Genomic DNA, 27,682 nt, shown 5'->3' on the forward strand with positions numbered 1-27,682 from the left:
CCTCCATTCTATTAGTTGATGAAATAGCGGAAAACCTGTTACAAAAATACAAAATAATACTTAAATGTAGAAGTACCAATTCTATCGAAAAACCATTCCTGTATTTTGCTCAAATTTGAAAAAAATATACATAGGCCAAACCAGACGTATATAATACTTCTCTTCGAGAGAAGTGTACCACAAAGCGGAGCAATTGTAACGTCATTCGAGGTATTCCAAGAGTCAAATATCGACCACAATGATCATTCTCGTAATGCACTGCCAAAGGCTGGCTGTTCTTTAGGCGGGTTATACTCCCCAACTTCCTGTTTAAATAAATAAAAAAGATGGCTGCCTTCGAATCGTACTCGTAGTAGCTCGTAGAATTAATTTAGATGCAGTTTGAAGATTTTATATTTAATTCTATGCGACTAATGTTTTTCAGAACTATATGTTTCAACCTTCTATAGTTTAATTTATTTGTTTTAACATCACCGAAGCGAGAGAAACGTAAGTATTTTGAATAACAATTGTTTTTCATGATAATCGACCAAGGCTTAGGATTGTTTTCCTTGCGGTTTCGCGTTATTAAATACATATTTTGCATTTTTAATTAAGGGGAATCATTCTTAAATGCATAGTTCCATTGTTAATTTAATTAAAATTGAAAAAAACTACATAATTTCAGATTTTTCTTAACTACGGAGCACTGAAAGCCGTTGCTTATTGCAGTTTCAACGAACATCAAGAAGATTAGGAGTTAATCATTACACCCCCCCCCGCCTTAATCAAGTCAAATTAACTCAAATAACGGTAAATAAACGTCATAGTAATTGAAACTAATCTCATTTTTATCTGAAACTCCCGTCAGAACATACTAACCTTGCATGTTTTTTTTAGGCTAAAAGATCTTCATCCCGTTCCGTTTCCACTGAAAATTTGTAAATAATTGTTATTAATTGGAGCATATCGGTAGCGGCAATATGTAACATGATTGATAGCCACCATTGTCATTATGACTTGATGATAAGGGGTGGGGCGAGAGCCTTTCGCCGCAAAAACGTCTCTCAATGGCGTAGGCTGTCTATTTAGCGCAAGTAGACATGGTAGTTTCCCATTTGATGATAGACAAAGCCCCGCCCATACCTTACCTTTTGTAATTGTAAATAGACCATGCCCCGCCCTTACCTTACCTTTTGTAGTTGTAAATAGACCATGCCCCGCCCTTACCTTACCTTTTGTAGTTGTAAATAGACCATGCCCCGCCCTTACCTTACCTTTTGTAGTTGTAAATAGACCATGCCCCGCCCTTACCTTACCTTTTGTAGTTGTAAATAGACCACGCCCCGGCCATACATTACCTTTTGTAGTTGTAAATAGACGAAGCCCCGCCCATACCTTACCTTTTGTAGCTGTAAATAGACCACGCCCCGCCCATACCGTCTGTAGTTTTAAATGCTCCACGCCCCCATGACTTCAACCCTCTTTAATTGGAAATGATGAAGCGCAATTAGTACTATCGTGGGCTTTAGCTATTTAGTTCAAGGATGCACGGGAGGTTCTTATTTTCTGTTAGACGATGAAGCCCCGCCCATAGCTTCTGTAGTTAGTACTAGACCACGCCCCTAGATTTCGAGCCACTTTAATTGGAAACGATGAAGCGTTGTTAACGATTATTGTTTAAAAGTTCCCTATTTCCCTCTTAAAGGGACACGAAATTTGAGTATGACACAGTCAATTAGAATAACGTCACAGACTTTTGCGAAATCATTATACTCATTTAATTCCAATTCTTGCTCTATAGACTAAAATTGCAACCTCAAATTTTCAGAAAAGTGGCCAACTTATTGCGTTTCTCATCATTGGTATATTGCAAAAGAGAGCCGAGTGTAGTTGAAGGAACACTCTAGACGAAGCTGAAAACTCTTTGAAAGGAGGTAACGCGGTCGAAAAGGTTGGTATTTAAAGGGACACGAAATAGAATAAGAATTAATGTTCAAATGTTGGAAATTAATTGGAACCAAAAAGAAGCAAATCATATTTTATTTCCTGCAGTTTCTTTTGCAAAGAAGGCTTCACCGGTGAATAAGAATTCTTTGGAATATGTCAAAGGCACCACGTGACTCCATGATACAAAGACTACCCAAGGAGTGAGATGGACAACAAAGTCCTTGTTATTCACGAGATTGCAGCGCCGATTCTCCGAAGTATTAGTTTTTCGAAATAAAACTAACCAAGCTTCTTTGAACCAAGACTTTCTTTCGTCACGTCCTTATCATTATTTTCAACTCGCTGATGTCTTCTTTTCAGACCATTTAATACAACTACGGTGAGGTTTTTATTATTTTTAAAGTGTACATAATAGCTTAACCGTTAATTTGAATAATCTTAAATTGTTTTAGGTTTCCTTTTACAAAGGGTTTCACCGCAACACAATCCCAACCAGAAAATCCAGTTTTTCCCACTAATCTTGTGATTGATAAAAATTTATGGAACATTAATCGTTATTTTTAATTCTGTTTGTTTCAACCCCTTATGAGCCTGATTAAATGAATTTATTATAAGATTAAAATTAAAGAAATTTTAAAATAGTAGAAATTTTCCGTTTTCTTGCAAAATAATGAATCTAGAGTTTTCAATAAAATATTTAGAGTGAAAAGAGAACGCTGTAATTGTTTCGAGGTAATAAAAATCTTTATTTTCTATTTAATTACAGGATTTGCTTCAATTAAAAATGAGAAATCAACATTAGCGACTTGGGGGAATTAGGCAACGGAAAACGAGTCTGTGAATAGGAGACGTCTTCATGGGGGACATGGACGTCTCGTTGATTATATCTATCAAAATAGTTATTATGAGAGGCTAAAAAACCATTTCCGCACTAAATCAAGGTAGATTTCAAGTTTTAAAAGAGTTAAAACAGCCATAATTGCATCCTGAAGCAGTACAGTAAGCAGACGACAAGACAAGAACAGCTGAGCTAGCCCTAGCAGCGATGAAAAACTTATTTACAGCCCGCCTTAATTACAATCTGTAATCGCTGTCTGCAACGTCGCCTGCTAGCGTGGAGATTCCTGAAAAACACTTTAGTTTACTTATTTATCTATTTTAAATTAAACTGGATTTGCGAATTGAACTATTACACTCGCGCTAGTTAATTACTTACGTCTTTAATGTTTAATTTTTATATTACGTCAAATCAGACTTAGAAATAGCACACGTCCACTGGTCCAAAACCAAGCCTTGACTAGTTTTTTAATTCAAAAAGTGGGGGTTACTGGTCCTCGGGACCAGTTTATTAATTACAAATCTATAGGAGAACAAAGGCTGGGACCGCTCCGGAGACCGGTTTATTATTTAGGACAATAGGGGGGTCACTGGTCCCAAGGACTAGTTTAAAAATTATCCTTATTTCTAAGTCTGCGTCAAATATCTTCAAAATCATTTGCCGGTTACTGTTAGTCTGCAACGTCGTCTGCTAGCGTGGAGATTCCTTAAAGACACTTTAATATACTTGTTTATCTATTTAAAATTAAACTGGATTTGCCAATTAAACTAATTACACACGCGCTAGTTAATTCCTTGCGTATTTAATGTTTAATTTTTTTTATATTGCCTCAAATTTCAATAAAATCAATTGCCTGTTGAAAATAATTTTGATTTATTTACAGCCCGCCTTAATTACAATCTGTAATCGCAGTCTGCAACGTCGTCTGCTAGCGTGGAGATTCCTGAAAGACACTTAAATTTACTTGTTTACCTATCTTAAATTAAACTGGATTTGCCAATTAAACTAATTACACACGCGCTAGTTAATTCCTTGCGTATTTAATGTTTAATTTTTATATTACGTCAAATATCTTCTAAACATTTGCTTGTTAGTCTGCAACGTCGTCTGCTAGCGTGGAGATTCCTTAAAGACACTTTAATTTACTTGTTTACCTATCTTAAATTAAACTGGATTTGCCAATTAAACTAATTACACACGCGCTAGTTAATTCCTTGCGTATTTAATGTTTAATTTTTATATTACGTCAAATATCTTCAAAATCATTTGCCTGTTGAAAATCATTTTGATTTATTTACAGCCCTCTTAACTTCGGGGTTTAAAAATAAATTACGCGATGTCTGAATCGTCGTCTGCTAGGAAAGTGATTCCCGAAAAACGTTTAATTTTTTAATTAAGAAATTAAAGTTAAAATAAAAGAAATATTTCAGATTTCTAAAGTGAATTCGTTGATTATTAACAGATTTAGGTTTTATATTTCATCTATATTGTACAAAGGTTCTCAACGCCCTAAACCCTGTCTATCCAATAAGCGATAGACTGAATATTCTTTATAGAAGTGCACTAACTAAAGTTAATATATTTTGTCTTGTTTTTTACCTACTTTCTAATTGCAATTTTCCCCTTTAATTTACTGTAGCCGTTCATAGTATTTATGTTCAGACTATTTCGAGTGAAATATATTTAATTTATTTAGTGAAATAGCTCAACAAGCGCTTGTCTTATGATCCTGGGACTACTTCCATTGGATTCCTCTTAGGCTTTTTAAGACAGATTAGACTAAACAAATTTAATTTAATTGCTGTTTTAATGCTAAATATACGTTGAAAACATGAATGTTATACAAATCCCGCTTTAGTTTTGGACATTTAGTATAATAATTAATTAACGCTTAGTTGTAGAGGGGTGAAATTGGCTCCATTGGAACTGTGAGGTCCGATTCATCCAGATTTCATGTAATTCAATAACTATCGAAGCTAATTACTATGACAACAAAATAAAATAACCGTAAAGCTACATTATGAAAAGTTCTCCCAAAAATACTCTTCGATCGAGATTTTATTCCAGTGTTGTAGCCCTAGAGGTTTCATGCATTTGGAAAGTTAAGGTTTTTATGGATTTATTTTGCGTTTCTTTCTTAATTACGGCTCGTATTTAGGGTCATTTAACAAGAAAAAGATTTTTCCTGATTAAATTCAGGCTCAGGAATCCGAAAAAAATGGTTTTAATTGCGTACGGTTTTTTCACGTACTTTTTTTGCATAAACTCGCGTGTTACAGTTCAATAACTTGCTCCAATATACCCAAAAACACATCACTTTAATTAAGATAAAACTAATTAAAGTCATTAAAGAAGAAACACCATATCAGGCGTTCAAGGGGCTAACCAACACAAATCAAACTCCATTGTAAGATATAAAACATAACTAACATTATTCTACCTAAAAAATCGTTGTGAAAATTAATTAAACTAATTTTAGACAGCAAATAATGTGTTTGAATTTTCCATCATTTCGAGCATTGGCAGCGTATGTTATTTTCCAATAGATATTAATACTTCTTTGCCACAGCCATGCTACTACTCGCATTCTGTTAAAAAAAAAAGATATTTTTTCTCTTTCGAGAAATATTTTTGCCTCTGAAGGGTACTAAAGTATTCATCCTGGGAGTCCTAGGAAAGGAAGGAGGGAACTCCAGCAAGGAAAATCAGACCAGATTAGGAAAACTGCATAACCGGTGTGCAAAAGTAATAGCTTGGTCCCATAAATATGAATCAGCCACGGCTGCAAGAATTACGGCAAATGTAGAATATGGTTATTACCTAGATATTCTGACATTTATGTTTAAAGTAAAAAATAACATTGCTCCGAACTTCATTTTACATTGGTTCCCACACCACAATACAAACCAGATGAGGGGAAGCGTCCTCAATTTTTATAACGAGCCTTTTAACTCTAAATATCGAGCTAAAAGCGTAAAATTCAACTAGGGTTGGTTGTTGAACTGGAAAAAACCAGTTGGAAGTCGCAACGGGGGTACGGAGAAAGAAAGATATAATACTAACAAAATATTTTTTCTCTCCTTTGAAAATAGAGAACCATCTCATCTGAAAGGTATCTTCGGAACCAGAAATTCGATTAGCCTGAAACTTGAGCTGATACATTTAAATTAATGTGGAAAAGTTTAAAATTAATTGCTCTAAGTTTAGTATTTTTAGAAAATTATTTTCAAAAGATAAAGTTAAATAAATTAGTTTTAGCTCTGGAAATTAGATCTCTCCTTTAACGTCAATTTCTTGTCTGGCTGGCTTCAAACTTGCCCTTTAATAACTTACGAGGCTGTTAATTAGTGAACGGTAAGTAATAAAGGATAGAACAAATTGAAAATTAATTTGTCCCTTAAAATTATTTGTATTTTATGAAATAAATGGTGTTTAATCGAGTCAAATGCGTCTTCTTCGGTGTGATTTATGTGATTTTAAGTATTTGGAATTGATTTGAATTATAATGGCTGGGACTAAACGAGGATTTGATGGATTTGCTAGTGATTTTAATAATAATTTGATTGAATTGATGATTTCTTGATTTGCCTGCTTTGTATAGTAATTTCACTGGTTTTTATAGTGATTTGAATGATTTACTATCTATTTCACTGATATGTGCCGCGAGTTGAACGATTTGATTGATTTCATAGCGATTTAAGTGATTTGCTAGATTCGGGAAGTGATTCGTGTGATATCAGAAGTAAATAGCAGGTGATATGAATAATTTGAAAACCCCTCGTCCCAAATCGGACAGACAAACTTCGCTTCGGTTTTCTCGCGGTGGTACGACTTGTTTTACGGAGGGTCTCGCGATTATTGACCTCAGTTTTTTCAACACTGCTTATCCCTCCCGTTACCGCTGTCTGCCCCCCTCTTTTTACGCAAACTTTAAGAACACAGACGTACGATACCAACTCAACTTAAAAGTGAACGCGTTAGCCTCTCTTATTCCTCCCTGCGCTTGCTGGCGCTATCTGCTTAGTCGCGTCCTAGACTAGAGAGGAAAAAGTTGGAAAAATAATCTTTTTTTTACTTCGTCCAGCGGTAGTGGCAGCGCCGTGACTTACTAGCGTTAACCTTACAGCAAAGTAAAACTGGGTGCCATTACTCGAAAACGAAATCGAACGAAATTCGTTATTTGGGCTTAAAAAATCATTTTAATTAATTTTAACCGCAATTTTTTTACTGATTACCGTTAGTTACGAAGTCCAGCGTAGGATAGGGTTCATTTCGAGACATTTTGAACCTTAGAAGGGCGGATAAGGAGGGTTTTTCTCGTTTTATGGCTGTAATTAGGCCTATATTAATTATTCCGATATCGAGTTCGGGGTAGTTTTAGCCGACGAATCGATTGGTGATACGCGAATTGGCCTACAATGAACGAGGTGGCCAAAAACGTGGCTGTACAGTTCTGAAACCATTTTTTTCCGATTCCTCGCCTTAAAGTTAATCAGGAAATATATTTTCCTTGTTAATATACCTTAATTAGACGCCTTAATTAAGGGAAAAACCAATTTTTAAAACTCCAAATTTAAGCCTATGCAAACGCATCAGAAGTCTATGGATGACAGACTCGGTTGAAACGCTAGGTGAGAGAGAATTTTTCGCAATTTCAATTTTCGGTTATTTTTAATTTCCCATCGAAATTAACTTAATTAATTAAATTAAATACACTTAATCTGAATGATTAAAACCTCCTGATTCCGATGGTGCTAATCGCGTCTCTCTACGACTAAGCGTTAATTAACTACGCCATTAAACGTCTCGAAACGCAGCCGGTTTTTTCAGTTTTTTTCTTTCCAACGTCTTTTTGCCTTTCTAATTAACATTACTTTAATCTTAATTAACCGATTCTGACGTAGAAAACTGTGAGGAATCGAATGAAAGTGGTCCAAATATCGTGCGACTAGCGGTTCATTCGTTATTGCGCTAATTAAGGCCATGTCCGTTTTTGGTTTCAACCTAACTGTGTTGCGACTATAAACGCTATAGCCTAAGGTCTGGCAGTAGATCCTTGGTATCGAGTTACGTTGATATTCGTTAAATAGAGTTTAAACCTTAATTATCTTGATTTTTAACGGAATATTTTTATCGCGTATTGTCACGTGACCCGTTTAGAGTGTCATATTGAAAAATCAGATTAATGGCGTTAGAAACGAGGTTTAAAACTGATTATTAATGTTCCTGATTTAAATTCCGCCGATTTCGATGAAACTGATTGCGATTATTTACTCATTTCGACTGATTTATCCATTTACAGCCTCTTTGTGCTGTTGCCGCCATTTTTCAAAATGGCGGGAAACTAGTGAGTGAGATAGGGCCTAAACTACTAACCCGATCTGTACGGGGTTACTCGAGTTGAATTCAGCATCAAAATATCTACAAAATGACGTAGAGAAAGTTTAAAAATTGTTTATAGAATTTGCATAATTTAACTTTTAATGTTACAAGTTCGGAGGTCAATATTTCAAAACATATCAGATGTACGAACTCAAAACCAACATTTTCGGATTTCTCGACCTCTGTTTAGTTAATGCAATCAAATTTGAGCCATAATGTAAGTTTAATTAGGGTTTAAAATAGAAAATAAAAAAATTACAGAAATCTCAAATTCAAAAATACCGCCACAAGTATAGCTTGAGCGAGAATGGAAAACTTCATCACCGGAATCGCCTTCATTGTATCGTAACTGTCGTCGTGACGTGGTAACCTATAAAAACTAAAAACATTTATTAGTTAAAATGTCCAGTGACACCCCTTTAGTTTTAAAAAGCATTATTGGACATTAAAAATTAATTAATACGACGCTTTATGCTCTGTGCTTATTTCCGGTCTTATCCGCGGCCGAGCTGCCTGCCTGGCAGCCTGTCGTACGCTGTGGTATTAAGGTCATGTTCCTTACGTGTTTGCGCTTGTATTTAGTTTAATTTAACCAAGTTCTCGCGTTAATTGCAATTAAAAATGGTTAAGAAGTGTACAAACCACGATTCCGTGAAAGAAACTCTCGTGTTTTATTCAGATCTATAGACCAAAGGTAATCGAAAAAGCAATGATTAAGGAAAAGAAGGACCAAGGTTTAAGCAATGACAGTAGGGCCAAGGCTTAGTTAGAACGGAAGATAGGCCTATTTAAGTGTAATTAAGACATTTTAATTTAATATTAGGGGCAACCCGCTGCTATAATGGATGTAAACAACCCCTCGGAAGTGCTTGGGGCGTCGTGTTATGCGAGTAGAAGCTGTTATCTTCAGTCAAACTCGAGAGACATGCGTGGCGAGTTGGCACTTGGCAAGGAGCTGTACAGCTTTCTCTGCTGAAAGATAACTTGGTGGGGGCTCACGCAGTTTTAAGAAACTCGAGAAACTGTTCGCTTAATGCCTGGTAAGTACCTCTTTAATTAATTATGGTGTCCAATTATTATAGCATTAAAATTGAACTAACTCCAAATGGTTTACGTTAGGCTTAGGTTTTATGGCTCGTAACTCTTGTTCTACAAGAGATACGGGGATGCCCTTTGAGTCCAATTTGTCCCCATCTAAGCGTACTATAAACTTAAGGCTAGAGACAAACAGGGGCCGAGTAATTAAGCAAAAAACGTGAGCAATAGAAATAGCGTTAGATTATACTTTGCAGGCTCGTAACTCTGTTTCTATCCTATAGTCCAACGGGGCAGTCTAAGAAGGCCAGTTTCAAAACTACTCACCAAGGGAAAGTCTATGAAGTTTCAAAAATACTCGCGGATGAAAGTCTATGAAAACTCATTCAAATTTGTATTTTTTTAATAAAATTGAAGGAAAACTCGGTGAAATTTTTTAATTCGGTTCTGAAAGCATTTTTTTCCTATTCCTCGACTTAACATTTATCAGGTAATATATTTTCCTTGTTAATATACCGTAATTAGACGCCTTAATTAAGGAAAATGCTCAACTTGGGGTTAGACTGTTACTTATAATTTTCACACTAAACTTTGCAGGTTCGTAACTCTGATATTTTTTCTCTTTCGAGAAATATTTTTGCCTCTGAAGGGTAGTAAAGTATTCATCCTGGGAGTCCTAGGAAAGGAAGGAGGGAATTATAAACCTAATGTGTTTACTGTCAACTAGGGTTGGTTGTTGAACTGGAAAAAACCAGTTGGAAGTCGCAACGGGGGTACGGAGAAAGAAAAATATACATATATCTTTTTTTTTAACAGAATGCGAGTAGTAGCATGGCTGTGGCAAAGAAGTATTAATATCTATTGGAAAATAACATACGCTGCCAATGCTCGAAATGATGGAAAATTCAAACACATTATTTGCTGTCTAAAATTAGTTTAATTAATTTTCACAACGATTTTTTAGGTAGAATAATGTTAGTTATGTTTTATATCTTACAATGGAGTTTGATTTGTGTTGGTTAGCCCCTTGAACGCCTGATATGGTGTTTCTTCTTTAATGACTTTAATTAGTTTTATCTTAATTAAAGTGATGTGTTTTTGGGTATATTGGATCAAGTTATTGAACTGTAACACGCGAGTTTATGCAAAAAAAGTACGTGAAAAAACCGTACGCAATTAAAACCATTTTTTTCGGATTCCTGAGCCTGAATTTAATCAGGAAAAATCTTTTTCTTGTTAAATGACCCTAAATACGAGCCGTAATTAAGAAAGAAACGCAAAATAAATCCATAAAAACCTTAACTTTCCAAATGCATGAAACCTCTAGGGCTACAACACTGGAATAAAATCTCGATCGAAGAGTATTTTTGGGAGAACTTTTCATAATGTAGCTTTACGGTTATTTTATTTTGTTGTCATAGTAATTAGCTTCGATAGTTATTGAATTACATGAAATCTGGATGAATCGGACCTCACAGTTCCAATGGAGCCAATTTCACCCCTCTACAACTAAGCGTTAATTAATTATTATACTAAATGTCCAAAACTAAAGCGGGATTTGTATAACATTCATGTTTTCAACGTATATTTAGCATTAAAACAGCAATTAAATTAAATTTGTTTAGTCTAATCTGTCTTAAAAAGCCTAAGAGGAATCCAATGGAAGTAGTCCCAGGATCATAAGACAAGCGCTTGTTGAGCTATTTCACTAAATAAATTAAATATATTTCACTCGAAATAGTCTGAACATAAATACTATGAACGGCTACAGTAAATTAAAGGGGAAAATTGCAATTAGAAAGTAGGTAAAAAACAAGACAAAATATATTAACTTTAGTTAGTGCACTTCTATAAAGAATATTCAGTCTATCGCTTATTGGATAGACAGGGTTTAGGGCGTTGAGAACCTTTGTACAATATAGATGAAATATAAAACCTAAATCTGTTAATAATCAACGAATTCACTTTAGAAATCTGAAATATTTCTTTTATTTTAACTTTAATTTCTTAATTAAAAAATTAAACGTTTTTCGGGAATCACTTTCCTAGCAGACGACGATTCAGACATCGCGTAATTTATTTTTAAACCCCGAAGTTAAGAGGGCTGTAAATAAATCAAAATGATTTTCAACAGGCAAATGATTTTGAAGATATTTGACGTAATATAAAAATTAAACATTAAATACGCAAGGAATTAACTAGCGCGTGTGTAATTAGTTTAATTGGCAAATCCAGTTTAATTTAAGATAGGTAAACAAGTAAATTAAAGTGTCTTTAAGGAATCTCCACGCTAGCAGACGACGTTGCAGACTAACAAGCAAATGTTTAGAAGATATTTGACGTAATATAAAAATTAAACATTAAATACGCAAGGAATTAACTAGCGCGTGTGTAATTAGTTTAATTGGCAAATCCAGTTTAATTTAAGATAGGTAAACAAGTAAATTTAAGTGTCTTTCAGGAATCTCCACGCTAGCAGACGACGTTGCAGACTGCGATTACAGATTGTAATTAAGGCGGGCTGTAAATAAATCAAAATTATTTTCAACAGGCAATTGATTTTATTGAAATTTGAGGCAATATAAAAAAAATTAAACATTAAATACGCAAGGAATTAACTAGCGCGTGTGTAATTAGTTTAATTGGCAAATCCAGTTTAATTTTAAATAGATAAACAAGTATATTAAAGTGTCTTTAAGGAATCTCCACGCTAGCAGACGACGTTGCAGACTAACAGTAACCGGCAAATGATTTTGAAGATATTTGACGCAGACTTAGAAATAAGGATAATTTTTAAACTAGTCCTTGGGACCAGTGACCCCCCTATTGTCCTAAATAATAAACCGGTCTCCGGAGCGGTCCCAGCCTTTGTTCTCCTATAGATTTGTAATTAATAAACTGGTCCCGAGGACCAGTAACCCCCACTTTTTGAATTAAAAAACTAGTCAAGGCTTGGTTTTGGACCAGTGGACGTGTGCTATTTCTAAGTCTGATTTGACGTAATATAAAAATTAAACATTAAAGACGTAAGTAATTAACTAGCGCGAGTGTAATAGTTCAATTCGCAAATCCAGTTTAATTTAAAATAGATAAATAAGTAAACTAAAGTGTTTTTCAGGAATCTCCACGCTAGCAGGCGACGTTGCAGACAGCGATTACAGATTGTAATTAAGGCGGGCTGTAAATAAGTTTTTCATCGCTGCTAGGGCTAGCTCAGCTGTTTTTGTCTTGTCGTCTGCTTACTGTACTGCTTCAGGATGCAATTATGGCTGTTTTAACTCTTTTAAAACTTGAAATCTACCTTGATTTAGTGCGGAAATGGTTTTTTAGCCTCTCATAATAACTATTTTGATAGATATAATCAACGAGACGTCCATGTCCCCCATGAAGACGTCTCCTATTCACAGACTCGTTTTCCGTTGCCTAATTCCCCCAAGTCGCTAATGTTGATTTCTCATTTTTAATTGAAGCAAATCCTGTAATTAAATAGAAAATAAAGATTTTTATTACCTCGAAACAATTACAGCGTTCTCTTTTCACTCTAAATATTTTATTGAAAACTCTAGATTCATTATTTTGCAAGAAAACGGAAAATTTCTACTATTTTAAAATTTCTTTAATTTTAATCTTATAATAAATTCATTTAATCAGGCTCATAAGGGGTTGAAACAAACAGAATTAAAAATAACGATTAATGTTCCATAAATTTTTATCAATCACAAGATTAGTGGGAAAAACTGGATTTTCTGGTTGGGATTGTGTTGCGGTGAAACCCTTTGTAAAAGGAAACCTAAAACAATTTAAGATTATTCAAATTAACGGTTAAGCTATTATGTACACTTTAAAAATAATAAAAACCTCACCGTAGTTGTATTAAATGGTCTGAAAAGAAGACATCAGCGAGTTGAAAATAATGATAAGGACGTGACGAAAGAAAGTCTTGGTTCAAAGAAGCTTGGTTAGTTTTATTTCGAAAAACTAATACTTCGGAGAATCGGCGTTGCAATCTCGTGAATAACAAGGACTTTGTTGTCCATCTCACTCCTTGGGTAGTCTTTGTATCATGGAGTCACGTGGTGCCTTTGACATATTCCAAAGAATTCTTATTCACCGGTGAAGCCTTCTTTGCAAAAGAAACTGCAGGAAATAAAATATGATTTGCTTCTTTTTGGTTCCAATTAATTTCCAACATTTGAACATTAATTCTTATTCTATTTCGTGTCCCTTTAAATACCAACCTTTTCGACCGCGTTACCTCCTTTCAAAGAGTTTTCAGCTTCGTCTAGAGTGTTCCTTCAACTACACTCGGCTCTCTTTTGCAATATACCAATGATGAGAAACGCAATAAGTTGGCCACTTTTCTGAAAATTTGAGGTTGCAATTTTAGTCTATAGAGCAAGAATTGGAATTAAATGAGTATAATGATTTCGCAAAAGTCTGTGACGTTATTCTAATTGACTGTGTCATACTCAAATTTCGTGTCCCTTTAAGAGGGAAATAGGGAACTTTTAAACAATAATCGTTAACAACGCTTCATCGTTTCCAATTAAAGTGGCTCGAAATCTAGGGGCGTGGTCTAGTACTAACTACAGAAGCTATGGGCGGGGCTTCATCGTCTAACAGAAAATAAGAACCTCCCGTGCATCCTTGAACTAAATAGCTAAAGCCCACGATAGTACTAATTGCGCTTCATCATTTCCAATTAAAGAGGGTTGAAGTCATGGGGGCGTGGAGCATTTAAAACTACAGACGGTATGGGCGGGGCGTGGTCTATTTACAGCTACAAAAGGTAAGGTATGGGCGGGGCTTCGTCTATTTACAACTACAAAAGGTAATGTATGGCCGGGGCGTGGTCTATTTACAACTACAAAAGGTAAGGTAAGGGCGGGGCATGGTCTATTTACAACTACAAAAGGTAAGGTAAGGGCGGGGCATGGTCTATTTACAACTACAAAAGGTAAGGTAAGGGCGGGGCATGGTCTATTTACAACTACAAAAGGTAAGGTAAGGGCGGGGCATGGTCTATTTACAATTACAAAAGGTAAGGTATGGGCGGGGCTTTGTCTATCATCAAATAGGAAACTACCATGTCTACTTGCGCTAAATAGACAGCCTACGCCATTGAGAGACGTTTTTGCGGCGAAAGGCTCTCGCCCCACCCCTTATCATCAAGTCATAATGACAATGGTGGCTATCAATCATGTTACATATTGCCGCTACCGATATGCTCCAATTAATAACAATTATTTACAAATTTTCAGTGGAAACGGAACGGGATGAAGATCTTTTAGCCTAAAAAAAACATGCAAGGTTAGTATGTTCTGACGGGAGTTTCAGATAAAAATGAGATTAGTTTCAATTACTATGACGTTTATTTACCGTTATTTGAGTTAATTTGACTTGATTAAGGCGGGGGGGGGGGTGTAATGATTAACTCCTAATCTTCTTGATGTTCGTTGAAACTGCAATAAGCAACGGCTTTCAGTGCTCCGTAGTTAAGAAAAATCTGAAATTATGTAGTTTTTTTCAATTTTAATTAAATTAACAATGGAACTATGCATTTAAGAATGATTCCCCTTAATTAAAAATGCAAAATATGTATTTAATAACGCGAAACCGCAAGGAAAACAATCCTAAGCCTTGGTCGATTATCATGAAAAACAATTGTTATTCAAAATACTTACGTTTCTCTCGCTTCGGTGATGTTAAAACAAATAAATTAAACTATAGAAGGTTGAAACATATAGTTCTGAAAAACATTAGTCGCATAGAATTAAATATAAAATCTTCAAACTGCATCTAAATTAATTCTACGAGCTACTACGAGTACGATTCGAAGGCAGCCATCTTTTTTATTTATTTAAACAGGAAGTTGGGGAGTATAACCCGCCTAAAGAACAGCCAGCCTTTGGCAGTGCATTACGAGAATGATCATTGTGGTCGATATTTGACTCTTGGAATACCTCGTCATTCTTCCCAACATCGGAGCATTTAGAGCAAGGTTACTAAACCGAATCACATACACAATAAATAGTTCCCTCATCATTACTCTATTAGCGTTTAAATATTTGGCAAGACCCGCTTGTAAATTTTTGTCCCTCGTCAAGACGAGGTTCGTGGGATGATTGCTGATGATTTAATGCCAAACAATTATAGAATTCACCTTACGGTGTGACGAAATTTTTCCCCAACTGAAATAGCTCTATAGGACAAACCTTCAAATTCACAGTAATAGTGTGCTACCGCGAAGCTGGGGGGGGGAGGAAACTGTGACGTCAATATTGGGTCCCGAATTTGTATTGCCCAAGCTGACGACGTCTCGCGACTTCCAATATGGTCGCCTGAAAATAAGGTAAGAGATAAGAGCATGTGACGTCACTACAAAGTTCGTGGTAACACACTATGGACCCTAGATACTGAAATTCTATTAATTAACAAAATATTTCCGAGGGCTTCGTGTTTTTCAATCGACTTATTTAACTTCAATTTAGATTGTATAATAAATTGAGGTACGTGGTGTAAACATTCTTCATGGATAGTTTTAATTTATTACTATTTAGGCCTACAAAAAACCTATGGGGTACAGAGGGGTAAAAATTAATAATTAAAATTTTGAACAAGAATAGAATAATTACCAAAAACATTTATTCCTGCTGGAAATACCACTGAAATTGCTTCAGGAATAAGGTTAAAAGTAAATAATAAAGTAAGAAGATAATTAAAGCGAGCTAGAACAAAAAAGAAAACCAAGCATCAACGTGGAAGGCGTTGAAGAATGCAGAGTAAAAAACTCCACCAGTTCGCCTGGAAGTAAAAACTAACACGAAGAAAAACAGCTATAGACGCTCAAAGACCATACTAAAAGAAACAACTATTTTTAAAATAAATTTATTTTGTTGACTAAAATTGACACTAATTAATTAGCAAGTTGTTAAAACATTTTATTACGTGAAATTACACAAATTTTTTTTTAATTTTGCTTCTGCATATTTTCGTGTTTACCCTTTTTGAATTTCCTTCTCAAAGGATCACGTAACGTCTTATTCCTCGGCTGTCTATCTTTGACTCTCCTCTATTTTTGTGCTCCCTGGGAGATAACAATGGGGTTGCTCCAGTGCCATGTGTGCGCACTCTCAGCTCCAAAACGTCTACAGCGTGAGAGCCATGGTGCCCGGCCATTATAGCTTGCCTCACCCCTTCTATCTTTGACTCTCCTCTATTTTTGTGCTCCCTGGGAGATAACAATGGGGTTGCTCCAGTGCCATGTGTGCGCACTCTCAGCTCCAAAACGTCTACAGCGTGAGAGCCATGGTGCCCGGCCATTATAGCTTGCCTCACCCCTTCTATCTTTGACTCTCCTCTATTTTTGTGCTCCCTGGGAGATAACAATGGGGTTGCTCCAGTGCCATGTGTGCGCACTCTCAGCTCCAAAACGTCTACAGCGTGAGAGCCATGTTGCCCAGCCATTATAGCTTGCCTCACCCCTTCTATCTTTGACTCTCCTCTATTTTTGTGCTCCCTGGGAGATAATAAGGGGGTTGCTCCAGTGCCATGTGTGCGCACTCTCAGCTCCAAAACGTCTACAGCGCAGGCGCTAAAATGCGAAATGGAAGGCAGAGTTTTACAATTACTAATTTTAAAAATAATTCGAAAAAATCATTGAAATTAGTTTAAAAAAAATTATTTGAATTTTATTTTAAAAAAAATTCTTTGAGTTTAGTTTAAAAAAAATCGTTGAATATCATTTAAAAAAAATTATTTGAATTTCATTTAAAAAAAAATTCTTTGAATTTCATTTAAAAAAAATTCCTTGAATTTCATTTTAAAATAAAATTCTTTGAATTTCATTTTAAAAAAAATTCTTTGAATTTCATTTTAAAAAAATTCTTTGAATTTCATTTTAAAAAAAATTCTTTGAATTTCATTTTAAAAAAAATTCTTTGAATTTCATTTTAAAAAAAATTCTTTGATTTTAATTAAAAAAAATCTTTGAATTTAATTAAAAAAAAATTCTTTGAATTTAATTAAAAAAAATTCTTTGAATTCCATGAAAGAGAAACATTAGCAACTTTGCACATCTCATAAAAATGTCAACCGATTTCAGCCAATATTTTCAAAATTAGGGCCAAAAAAAACTGTGTTAGTCCCGAGGGGGCCGTCACTCCTTCAAATCTCATAGACGTAGGTTTTCAAATCATTCAAATCACTTCCCAAATCTAGCAAATCACTAAAATCGCTATGAAATCAATCAAATCGTTCAAATCGCGGCAAAAATTAGTGAAATCTCTTTAAAAATCAGTGAAATCACTATACAAAGCAGTCAAATCAAGAAATCATCAAATCGTTAAAATCAAGAAATCATCAAATCGTTAAAATCACTATCAAATCAATACCGAATCACTAGCAAGTCATTCAAATAACTAGCAAATCATTCCCTCGTTAAGTCACCAGTCATTCAAATCGTACAAATCATTCAAATCAATTCTAAATCCTTTAAATCACATAAATCGCTCCGAAATCTTCGTAAAATGGTGAAAATCGCTCTCAAAGCATTCAAATCGCCTAAAAATCATTCTTAAACCATTGAAATCATCAAAATCGATTGTGATTTCAAATCTCGTACGCTTTGATGCGTAATGACGGTCCCCTCGGTTCGTCCTATAGACGGCCATGCTAAAAGCTGACTGATTTTTGATTCAAAATGTGTATTTCGCTTACATAGCCTATGAATTAGCCAAAGCGTGATCAAGTGGACTGTGCGTCAACGAAATACTCCCTTAATTTTTTATCAGGATTAGTAAAAAATAAAGGAGCAGTTTAATATTGTATACGCGGGGGTCACTGGTCCCGAGGACTAGTTTAAAAAAAAATTCAGCACCCTCATCGAGCCTCTGTTCCCCACTAATAGAATATACTTATTTACAGCTCTGCTAACGTCCTTTGGTTTTTAAGGTACTGTTGAACCCCCGTAGATCCATTCTGTTGCGCAGCTTTGTGAAACTTGACTCGAGACGGCAGTCACCGCAGTTCATTTCATTCCTTTGTTCGCTTTGTTCTAACTACGCTTTTCATTTGGTCTAAATTTTTAAAATTAAAATTAAAATTTAATTAATATGTCGTCGAGTTATAGAAAGAGGAGGCGGTCTAATTCAAGACAAAGGAGGCGCTCTAATTCCAGAGAGAGGAGGCGATAACATTATAGAGATAGGAGACAAGATAATTCTAGAGATAGAAGACAAGATAATTCTAGAGATAGGAGACAAGATAATTCTAGAGAAAGAAGTACTTCGCCGTCGAAGGAAAACGATAGTGAGTTCATTGAAAATTTCGTTGGGCCTTTGCATTGAGATCGTGTGACTGTTGGGGTTGGGCTTGGGCAGGGCTGCATGCACGTGGGTCGCCAAACCTCCAAAAGTGATTATCCGTCAAATTAAGCTTATTTATTTTAATTAAAGTAATCATTCGAATGCCCTAATTCGAATTAATTGATACCGACTTATTCTAAAATATTTTTTATGTAAATCCTGATCTCTGGGGTATACTGCCACGTATTTTCTCTAACGATAAATAGTTTTCACACGTGGAAGACTCATACCATTTACAGCAGGAAGCCGGGCTATCTGTAGGAAAAAAGCAGACGGGTTGTTGTCCGCCAGATAGCCCGGCCTCCCGATGTAAATGGTATGAATCCTCCACGTGTGAAAACTACCTATAGTATTTGTTTGCTTCAGTGTCAGTGCTTGGTCAAGAGTTTCATTTGTGTGTGCTAATATAATTGAATTGGTTTTTGTTTTAATTTTAGCATTTGACATGATTTCTCTACATGAAATTATAAAAAAGTAAGTAACAAAGTTAAGACTTATTCGACTGCCCATTTACGAGAGATAAATGGACATATATGGGATATCGAACCAACCATTCCCAGAGTCCAAAAATTATAAGAGCAGGCAGTCGAAATTGCCTTTCTCATTGAACACCGTACACTACTCTAACTTCAAGCATGTTATATTAACCATTCCAAACATTTCTTTAGAAACGGTGATCCGGATTATAACGAGCTGCCAAAAATAATAACGAAATTTTTATCGAATCGTTTAAAGCCAATTAAAAAAATAAACGAATATTCGAAAAAAGAAAAAATTATTACACTCAACCACTTGAAGGCGGGACTAGAAAAAATTAACATACAACGATAAACTATTCAAATAAACACCGCATATATTTTTTCAAGCAGACGACAATCGCACGTGAGCCAGAGACGCTCGTTTATTGGATGTACGCCAACAACGCCGGCGAGACCGACGTAAAATGTTCAGCTTGGCGAACATTTTTTCTCTCTACGCCTCCTTCGTCCAGCGCGGTTGGCGCGAAAATTTGCCAAGTGCGGACAGTGGTTTACTCGGCGTGCGTGGCGAGCGTAGCGTACGTAGCGTGGCGAGCGAAAATTTACGCCTAGTGCGGACATATCTTTTAGTTCGACGAACTTTGTCATATAATCTGTGAAGACGAGAAGGAATTTGTATCCTCTTCTACTGACTGGGAAGGGTCCCGTGATGTCGACTCCAATCTTATCGAATGGTCCAGTTGGAACGGTGGAGATCATAAGTCCCGGTGTTCTACGGTTACTAATCTTATACTGTTGACATAAAACGCATTCTTGGACATATTGTCTGACATCTTTGTCCAAAGTGGGCCACCAATATCTGTATCCGATTTTCTCTAGAGTTTTGTACCTTCCTCGGTGGTTAGACAGGAGATGGTCATGAAGAAGTCGCATTGCTTCTCTTCTTAACGATCGTGGTAAGTAAATCCTTGCTGGATGAATGTAACGAAATATTTCTAAATTCCAAGAAATATTCCTTTCCATCTGCGTATGATTGCTTTTGCCCATGCCTACGGCGTATAATTGCTTTTGCCCATGCCTACGTATAGTTTAGAAAGATAGTAGAGATCCGTAGAGAATAGTAGATAAAGCCTAATGCGAAAGGGTGAAAATCGTATACCGGCGAAGTTCAATACCTTAGCGTCGCCATTAGACTTCCGTAAATTGTCACCGCTCCTTTTTCTCGTTATACCATAAAAGCCATACCTGGGGTCATAAATTAAGATAGAAAATATTGTATCCAATGTATTTTTATTTAAGTGCATGCCATTTCTATTGAACTCGTTCCTTTGCCAGAATCTACCGACCAATGCAAATAATAGTTTAAACCGATAGTAGTGCGTTTTCGTGGAAGATGGTTTTTAGCGCGTTACCGCGAAAGCCATCAACTAAAAAGGAACGCCATCCGTTCTTAATTGGAGGGCTCATGTGGGACCGACATTGGTGGTCATATGAAGCCGAAATAGAAGCACGGTTGTAAATAACAGCATTAAGAAGACCCAGGTTAAAACGGGGTTTCAAGATTTTAACCATCAAGAAAGATCATTCTGAGCTCGTGAGCCGAAGGAGCAACATCACCACTTAAAAACTTCTTCTGGACCAAGGATGGACAAAAAGACTTAGTCTCCGCGCTGGCCGCAAAAACTAATACTTAGAATCCTGAATTGAGACCAGGTCTCCTCACACCAGAAGTTCCTCATGGACAGCCGTTGCCTTCTACCATCGTAGTAGCCCGTAGTAGCCCACGCCGTATTAACTCTCGTATCGTTACATCTCATCTCTTCAACTCTATGGCCACTTTTCTCCGAATCTACATTCTTCAAGTCTCGAGACCAACGATAAGTGATGAGTACAATTGACTTAACGCGTAGTAGTAGTAGCCGTGTATATAGTAGTGTTAATATTTGTAGTATATAATTATAGTAGTAATATTTAATCTGGCATTGGTCGAGTAGCGCATGCAGCATGTTATTATTTTGGGGGTAATGTAATTTTATAGTAGAAGTATATTTAGTAGTATAATTTAGTAGTAGTAGTAACCATTTAATTGAATAGTAGTTTAATTTAATATTAAGTAAATACTTTGTTTTTGTGTATTGTCGAAGTAATACTTCATAGTATTAATAGTAGTTTAATAATTATGTTTCATAATAAACATGACTCTTGGTATGGCAAAAACCTGTCCATTTATAAGTTTAATAGTAGTTGTAGTAGTCTTTCAATCCTTGGTGATGGATTAGACGATGGAAAATCTGAGGAACTTGATTCTCCGGGTTCGAGTGGCGTCTCGGCACTGGTGGAAAGGTTCGTTGCCGAGGTTGTTGTTCTCGTGGTTCATAGACTGGATTTCTTCTTTCAAAGACTCGAGTTTGATGAGGGTAATCGTTTTGTGGAGGAAGTCTTCTGGATTGATTTCTTGAGTCACGGTGGGATTGCCTAGTTTGGCGATTTGGCCTCGGGAAAGGAGCTCGATAATTTTGAGCTGGGATGTTTTGTGGAACAATATGGGCGGGGGTAGGAGCTTGTGATCTGTCAAGAAATGGGGTGTTAGAGTTTCCATGAGGGATGTCCATGTTAGTATAGAGTGTTCCCATGGAACTAACTAACGCTAGGGACGGTCCACAAGGGTGAATATCTGAGAAATGTTCGGTGACAACGCACCCTAGCGAGCATTTTGGTGCGAACCGGAAAAGTGATTCAATTTTTAAAAGGGTAGCAAAAAGCCTTAAAAGCAGTCTGCTATTTCATAATTACGCTTGGGTTTAAAAAAAGCGATAAACTCTACATCTATCATGTACTGTTTATACGCTTGGTGATTGTCACTTCTACAACCACTATACACACAAATGTTCTTACGTCTCGCCATATTTATGATAATTTTTAAAGCAACGGTATAACCTATAAAATGTTAAATACTTAGTTCCGTAAGTAAATTGTTTCAAGGTTAGGGATAAAATGAATTTCTAAGCGTTGGTTAGTTCCATAGTATCACAATTTACACATAGGTTACACAGAGGGTTACACTACGCCTAACATAGCAGACGACTTTTACAGCAGATCCCGTATATTAGTACGAAAACTAAATTATAGGTGGCGTTAAGAATCTAGCCCAATTCCGTTTTGAATCACCAAATTTCAGGAGCGGGGAGTTAAAAGCGGGAGGGTTTATCAACGAATGTTTTTCAGAGAGACTAATGGAAGTTCTATCGGTGCGGACCGTCCCTAGCGTTAGTTAGTTTCATGGTGTTCCCCTATACGGGATGTACTCTGGGTTTGTTACTACCAGGTGATAGACCGCGGCAGGAGGTGGTATCTGTTGTTGAGGAACTCCTTGGGGTTGAGGTAATTGAGGTTGCAAGAGTACTTGGGTTTGAGGAACCATATAGGGGAGAACCTGCGGGCGTATTTTGCAGAAAAGTTAAGCTCCTCCTTCTGCCCTTGGTTCGCTGGTTGGACCGTCAACCAATGCCCTTGGCCTTTTAATTGGCTACGTCTACCGATGACGTTACATGCCTTGGCTCAGTGATTGGTGAAAATGCCGCTCAGACTCAGATGTAAACTATCAAATTATACACCAAATTCAAATTTTTTTTTCATAAACTGACAAATGAGTTACCGGTTAAACACCGGTTTTAATGGTTGCTTCGGTAATGCTATGTGCTGAACGCACTTACAGCAGACGACATTTCAACCCTTTTTATCAACCTCCCGACGTTGATCAACGTGTCGAGTAAAGTGGTGAGTGTAATTTATGAAGTATTCAACTAAACTCTTTAATTTTGCCCCTCAAAATACGATTTAAATAAAAACACACCATTTAATTTATTTCTTTTATGATTTATTACTTGTTCAGATTGTGTGGCAACTGTCGATCGCAGTATAGAAGTCACTGCAGTAAAAAAGTGAGAGTTATGATCGCCCGTGGTAACTGAATGGTTAAAGCCTTATTTGAGCACTTAGCATGACCAAAATCGCAACAACAACTCCATGATTCGTTCATGCTCTTGTGGCACTAACAATTTCGCACTTATCATATTCTCATGGAATGGTGTGTTGATGAGCCAGATACACCCTTAATCAATATTTATCTTTTCCTCTCTCAGACGAGGTATATCTTATAACTGCTGACGAACAAGCTTATCCAGACACTGAGTGTCAAGCCATTTGCGCCTCGCAACTAACACTGGAAGTCGCGGAAGCGCTTTACAACTGCAAATCGACATAACTTATAAAACATAACCAGTAACCATATTTACACCTTCCCAATGAACAGTTACTTGAAAAGTAAGCATTTCAGTATGCAGCAATTGGTATAATCACCCCTTTGTTTCTCTTAATATGAATATGGTAAATCTGAAATAGGTCTAATGAATGACAATAGAATAGTTAAAGTTATATTTAAAATAGGTATGTGGTCATGAAGACTTCGGAGGATGTAAATTGCAATCATGCAACAGAAAAAAGCAATGAACTCTTGACAGTCAGAAATATGTAAAATTTAATACACGTGGAAAATAAATTGCCGAATTTTTGGGTTTGAGAGTGTATCGGGACTGATTGGGTGCTGGCATGCTGGTTATAAATAATGTCATCTTGAGTACAGGCTAGACATCATCAACATAAAATAAATAATGCCATCTTGAGTACGGGCTAGACATCATCAACATAATCCTAATGTGAACAGATTAAAAACATGCCATTAACGGTTTTAAAGCATTAAAGGCGGGAACAGACGTTTTCTTCTTTTTTAAACCCCTCCCCGGCTCCACTTAGCTCTATGAGGATGAAAAGCACTATCCACACAGGCTCACAACCCTTTTTAATAACAGTCAATGATAACAAAAATCCAAATAATTTAAAAAATGTTATGAAGTCTATCTAATAAATTATTCCATGCATGCATATAACTCATGCAATAAATTTTATTGGCTTATTGAATGAAGCGTCTACTAAATTACAATATAAGTTAACAGTAAACTAACACGTATGCGAGAAATAAATCATAAAATCCACGCAAATAGCGCATGTAATAAATTAAATGGATTAAACGCGAAAAAAATAACTATTTATAATGAGAGAATGAAAAAAAGTACGTGTCAAATTGGATATTAAAGAAACTTTGGTGAAAATGAATTAATAGAATATCTACAATGAATACTATAAAATCACAAAGGAGAATACAATAATCAGAGAGAAATCATGCCGTCATGAAGAAAGTGCATGCTAAATTGAGCATTGAAAATAATCGAAATACAGGGAGACGTTATTCAAACAACCTATCATGGCATTAGAAAATTATCTACAGTAAAGTAGAACATGCTTCGCTTGAGCATGTCTTCAAAAAACAAAACTTGTCATTATTTTCAGGCTGCAATTTTTCACTTCGGTCATGATGTTGGCTTGAATACTCTCGGTTTCCAGTCTAAACCTTTTATTTTCAAACCTTAGCTTTTCGAATTCATTCCTAGCCCTTTCATTTTTAGTCATTATTTGCCAAACAGACGCAAACATGAGTAGGGCCTCCAAACATGCATTAGCGGAAGCTATGAGCGTTTCTTGCTTTTCTTACTAAGCTATAAGAAAGTTTAGCCCATTTATAAATGACACAATATAGGAAGGCCATGCATGCAGAAACAATAGCAAGGAATGATGGAAAAAATTACAATGAAATGTTGAAGTGAAGAATAAAATACAAAGGTCACCGCAGTAACTCTTAATGGTTAACTGACTTTGCAGCAACCCTCTGTCTCAAAAAAGTGTCCAAATGAAATTTTCAGAAGGTGGACTATTATACCCTACGTCGAATAGAAACCATTCTTATGACCATTTCTGTGTTCTTCAGTGGCAAGTGGATGAGCACCATGTTCATGGAAAGCAGAAGGCTCTTTAAGGAATCTTTAGCAAAAACTGAAATGATAATAACATGGTTGATACATTACGTGAACTTACCAAATTTGCAATACGCAGAGCTTCACGTTCTTCTATAACAAGTGGAATATTGTTGAGGAATGTCACCTTGGGAATAGGTTCTCTGTTGGCGGTGGACATCATTTTCCTGCTTTGTGATATGTTATCACATCTTTGTCCTCTCTTCGGGCGTGTTACCTAAGTCACTGATGAAAAACAAGGGTACAACCTTCAACTCATAGAGGGAATGCGGCGCCTTTTTCAGTTTTTTTAAACATGTTTCATTACTGCAAATAAATCTTACCAATGTTAGAACATATAAATATACATGTAATTACAACTTCAAAAGTTGAAGATAAATTACACAGGAATGAAAAAATTACTGTTTCACCATTACCAATAAAACTACTGACACAAAAATCTGTGTACCCTTCACGATATGCCTTCATTACGCTTAGGTAGTTGTGGTTCGATGTTATCAAAGTAACAACATGGAAACAGGGAAAGATTTGACGTTTAATACTTAATTCGGCAATTATAATTGATTTTTAATTTTTTATACAAATATGTCAAGCACATTATTTACGTCAAAATATACAACTTACCCAACATTAAACGATGTTACCTTAACAAGCGGCTGTCTCAAATACGTTGACGTCATTTAAAATTAAAAAAGAGCAGACGGCACGAAATTACTATTCAGTTCATATGATAGGTGGCGTTAATAGCTTAAACGTTTCGGGTGAAAGGTTGCAACACTGACCTTTGGCGACAAATTTACACTGTACACTGACCTTACACCGAAATTTGGTTCAACTTGAAACTCAAACTGAACTGAATTCAAAGGCTTATTTTTGCCGGTTGAAACACCAATCACTGAGCCAAGGCATGTAACGTCATCGGTAGACGTAGCCAATTAAAACGCCAAGGGCAGTGGTTGACGGTCCAACCAGCGAGCCAAGGGCAGAAGGAGGAGCTTAACTTTTCTGCAGAATACGGCCGCTGGGCTCCCTGCAGTTGTTCTAGGCTCAAAACGTACAATCTGGGGATTGCTTCATTTATTGAGGAAAATCATTTCTCCGATTTCCATAAAAGTCAAAGAGCAGGTTGTACATAAACCTTTTATTACTTGGGTGTGATTTTTCATATTTTTTTTCATTTAGAGTCTCATACGCTGAAGGGTAATATCCAAAAAAAAAAACTGTTGAAAGAGTGGGGTCCGCGTTTTTCAAAACCAGAGAAGATGCTATAAATGACCACCCAATTTTGTGTCATACACATACAAATGTTCAATTTTTGTAATGGTTGTTAAATTTTTAATTATTTTACTTTTATATTTAGTATAATTATTATAAAGTATAATGTTTTGTTATCTGCACTTTTTTAAATCAACTAAGGTAATTTCCCACTTGTCATTGTTATTAAGGGAAGTTTGAAGACGTCCAACGATATATCGTTTTTGCCTCACTTATGGTGGCATGGATTTGGAGCATTTCACTATGAGGTGGTTCTCTTTCTCCGCAGTTTTCGCAAGCCATATTTCTAACGATCGAATTTACGATAACCATGATTATTGAACACCGTTTTTGGCACGATTCCAAATTTTATTCAAGGCATAAATGACGAGCAATGTAGGAACGTCCCACTTGACTATGATATGTGACGTCACAAAGCGCGTTATTATGGGCTTGTGTAGATTTGTAGGTTGAGAATAAGGTTTTTACTATGAAGGTATTTAGCACGTTTAAAAAAACTAGTAGGGCCTATACATGGTTCACAGACTGAGAAGATTCAATCCATTTACGCTAGGAGGCCTGGCTTTAGACTCACCCGGTTAGTCAGGTCTCCTTGCGTAGCACCAAAGCATGAAAAAAAGCGGGCACGGATGATAGTACACCAAACAACCACCTTTTTGGTAAATTTTTCTTGCGACAAGAACTTCAAAGGGTATGAGAAGCTTCGTTTGAAAAACCTCTGATTTATATAGCAAAAGATAGAATTAATTACTGTGAATTCAAAAATATCAAGCTTTTAATTCTCTGATTTCTAGTTATTTGGCAATATGCATTTGAAAATGCTTCATATGAAATTATTTAAAATCCACTTTAAAAAAGGATACAACGTTTTCTTGTTTTTGACGTCACACACATGAGAAGGTGCCACTCTCTCCACTATCAGACCCAGAGGGGAGAAGCATGGACGCGTATACCTCGCGCGAATAGGATTCCCGCGCTTTTTTCCTCAACGTCATAGTGATGTCATAAAAAAGCCGATTAAGCTGATTAGACAAAATGATTTATATATCGGAACTGAGTTTTCGTGATTTTCCAATGGATTTTAAAAATAGAAACTTTGGTTCAATTATATTAAAAACTTTATATTTTGAAAGTAGAGATCGCCAACACCCATTTCGCCTGCCACCACATCGCTAGCACCCATTTCGCCTGCTACCGCATCGCCAACATCTTCTTCGCCTGCCACCGGATCGCCAGCACCCATTTCGCGCCTGCCACCGGATCGCCAGCACCCATTTCGCGCCTGCCACCGGATCGCCAGCACCCATTTCGCGCCTGCAGCTGGATCGCCAGCACCCACTTCGCGCCTGCCACTGGATCGCCAGCACCCACTTCGCGCCTGCCACCGGATCGCCAGCACCCACTTCGCGCCTGCCACCGGATCGCCAGCACCCACTTCGCGCCTGCCACCGG

General features: G+C 36.4%; 6 long non-coding RNA genes across 16 annotated transcripts; 3 read left to right on the forward strand and 3 right to left on the reverse strand.

The window, feature by feature from the left end:
• The first annotated feature begins 201 nt into the window (after positions 1-201).
• LOC149677895 (uncharacterized) lies at positions 202-2,577 on the forward strand. 3 transcript variants are annotated; one of them, XR_016366381.1, is made up of 6 exons: positions 202-489; positions 668-792; positions 880-1,085; positions 1,811-1,933; positions 2,035-2,308; positions 2,382-2,577. It is a non-coding gene; the product is annotated as an uncharacterized LOC149677895 (long non-coding RNA). The 3 variants fall into 3 exon arrangements; XR_016366380.1 differs by having other exon boundaries at positions 203-489; positions 880-920; XR_016366382.1 differs by lacking the exon at positions 880-1,085 and having other exon boundaries at positions 204-489.
• A 74-nt stretch (positions 2,578-2,651) lies between these two features.
• LOC149677896 (uncharacterized) lies at positions 2,652-3,308 on the reverse strand. The gene is made up of 2 exons (XR_016366383.1): positions 3,146-3,308; positions 2,652-3,053 (listed from the first exon to the last, which is right to left on the reverse strand). It is a non-coding gene; the product is annotated as an uncharacterized LOC149677896 (long non-coding RNA).
• A 314-nt stretch (positions 3,309-3,622) lies between these two features.
• On the reverse strand, positions 3,623-6,415 carry LOC149677897 (uncharacterized). Its single transcript, XR_016366384.1, has 2 exons — positions 3,785-6,415; positions 3,623-3,710 (listed from the first exon to the last, which is right to left on the reverse strand). It is a non-coding gene; the product is annotated as an uncharacterized LOC149677897 (long non-coding RNA).
• Positions 6,416-7,603: 1,188 nt separating this feature from the next.
• LOC149677898 (uncharacterized) lies at positions 7,604-12,704 on the forward strand. 7 transcript variants are annotated; one of them, XR_016366390.1, is made up of 9 exons: positions 7,604-8,843; positions 8,973-9,189; positions 9,269-9,404; positions 9,469-9,674; positions 9,782-9,912; positions 10,001-11,571; positions 11,646-12,210; positions 12,303-12,364; positions 12,540-12,704. It is a non-coding gene; the product is annotated as an uncharacterized LOC149677898 (long non-coding RNA). The 7 variants fall into 7 exon arrangements; XR_016366391.1 differs by having other exon boundaries at positions 7,604-8,366; positions 8,441-8,843; positions 10,001-12,210; XR_016366392.1 differs by having other exon boundaries at positions 7,604-8,366; positions 8,446-8,843; positions 10,001-12,210.
• A 74-nt stretch (positions 12,705-12,778) lies between these two features.
• Positions 12,779-15,146, reverse strand: LOC149677899 (uncharacterized). 3 transcript variants are annotated; one of them, XR_016366387.1, is made up of 6 exons: positions 14,869-15,146; positions 14,564-14,690; positions 14,271-14,476; positions 13,423-13,545; positions 13,048-13,321; positions 12,779-12,974 (listed from the first exon to the last, which is right to left on the reverse strand). It is a non-coding gene; the product is annotated as an uncharacterized LOC149677899 (long non-coding RNA). The 3 variants fall into 3 exon arrangements; XR_016366386.1 differs by having other exon boundaries at positions 14,436-14,476; positions 14,869-15,142; XR_016366385.1 differs by lacking the exon at positions 14,271-14,476 and having other exon boundaries at positions 14,869-15,140.
• An 8,077-nt stretch (positions 15,147-23,223) lies between these two features.
• On the forward strand, positions 23,224-23,607 carry LOC149677900 (uncharacterized). Its single transcript, XR_016366436.1, has 2 exons — positions 23,224-23,414; positions 23,475-23,607. It is a non-coding gene; the product is annotated as an uncharacterized LOC149677900 (long non-coding RNA).
• Positions 23,608-27,682: the final 4,075 nt, after the last annotated feature.

The sequence above is a fragment of the Phalangium opilio genome, unplaced genomic scaffold, assembly GCF_054372755.1.
Source record: "Phalangium opilio isolate 3A_F unplaced genomic scaffold, DU_Popi_V2 ptg000043l_1, whole genome shotgun sequence".
Lineage (NCBI taxonomy): Eukaryota > Metazoa > Arthropoda > Arachnida > Opiliones > Phalangiidae > Phalangium > Phalangium opilio.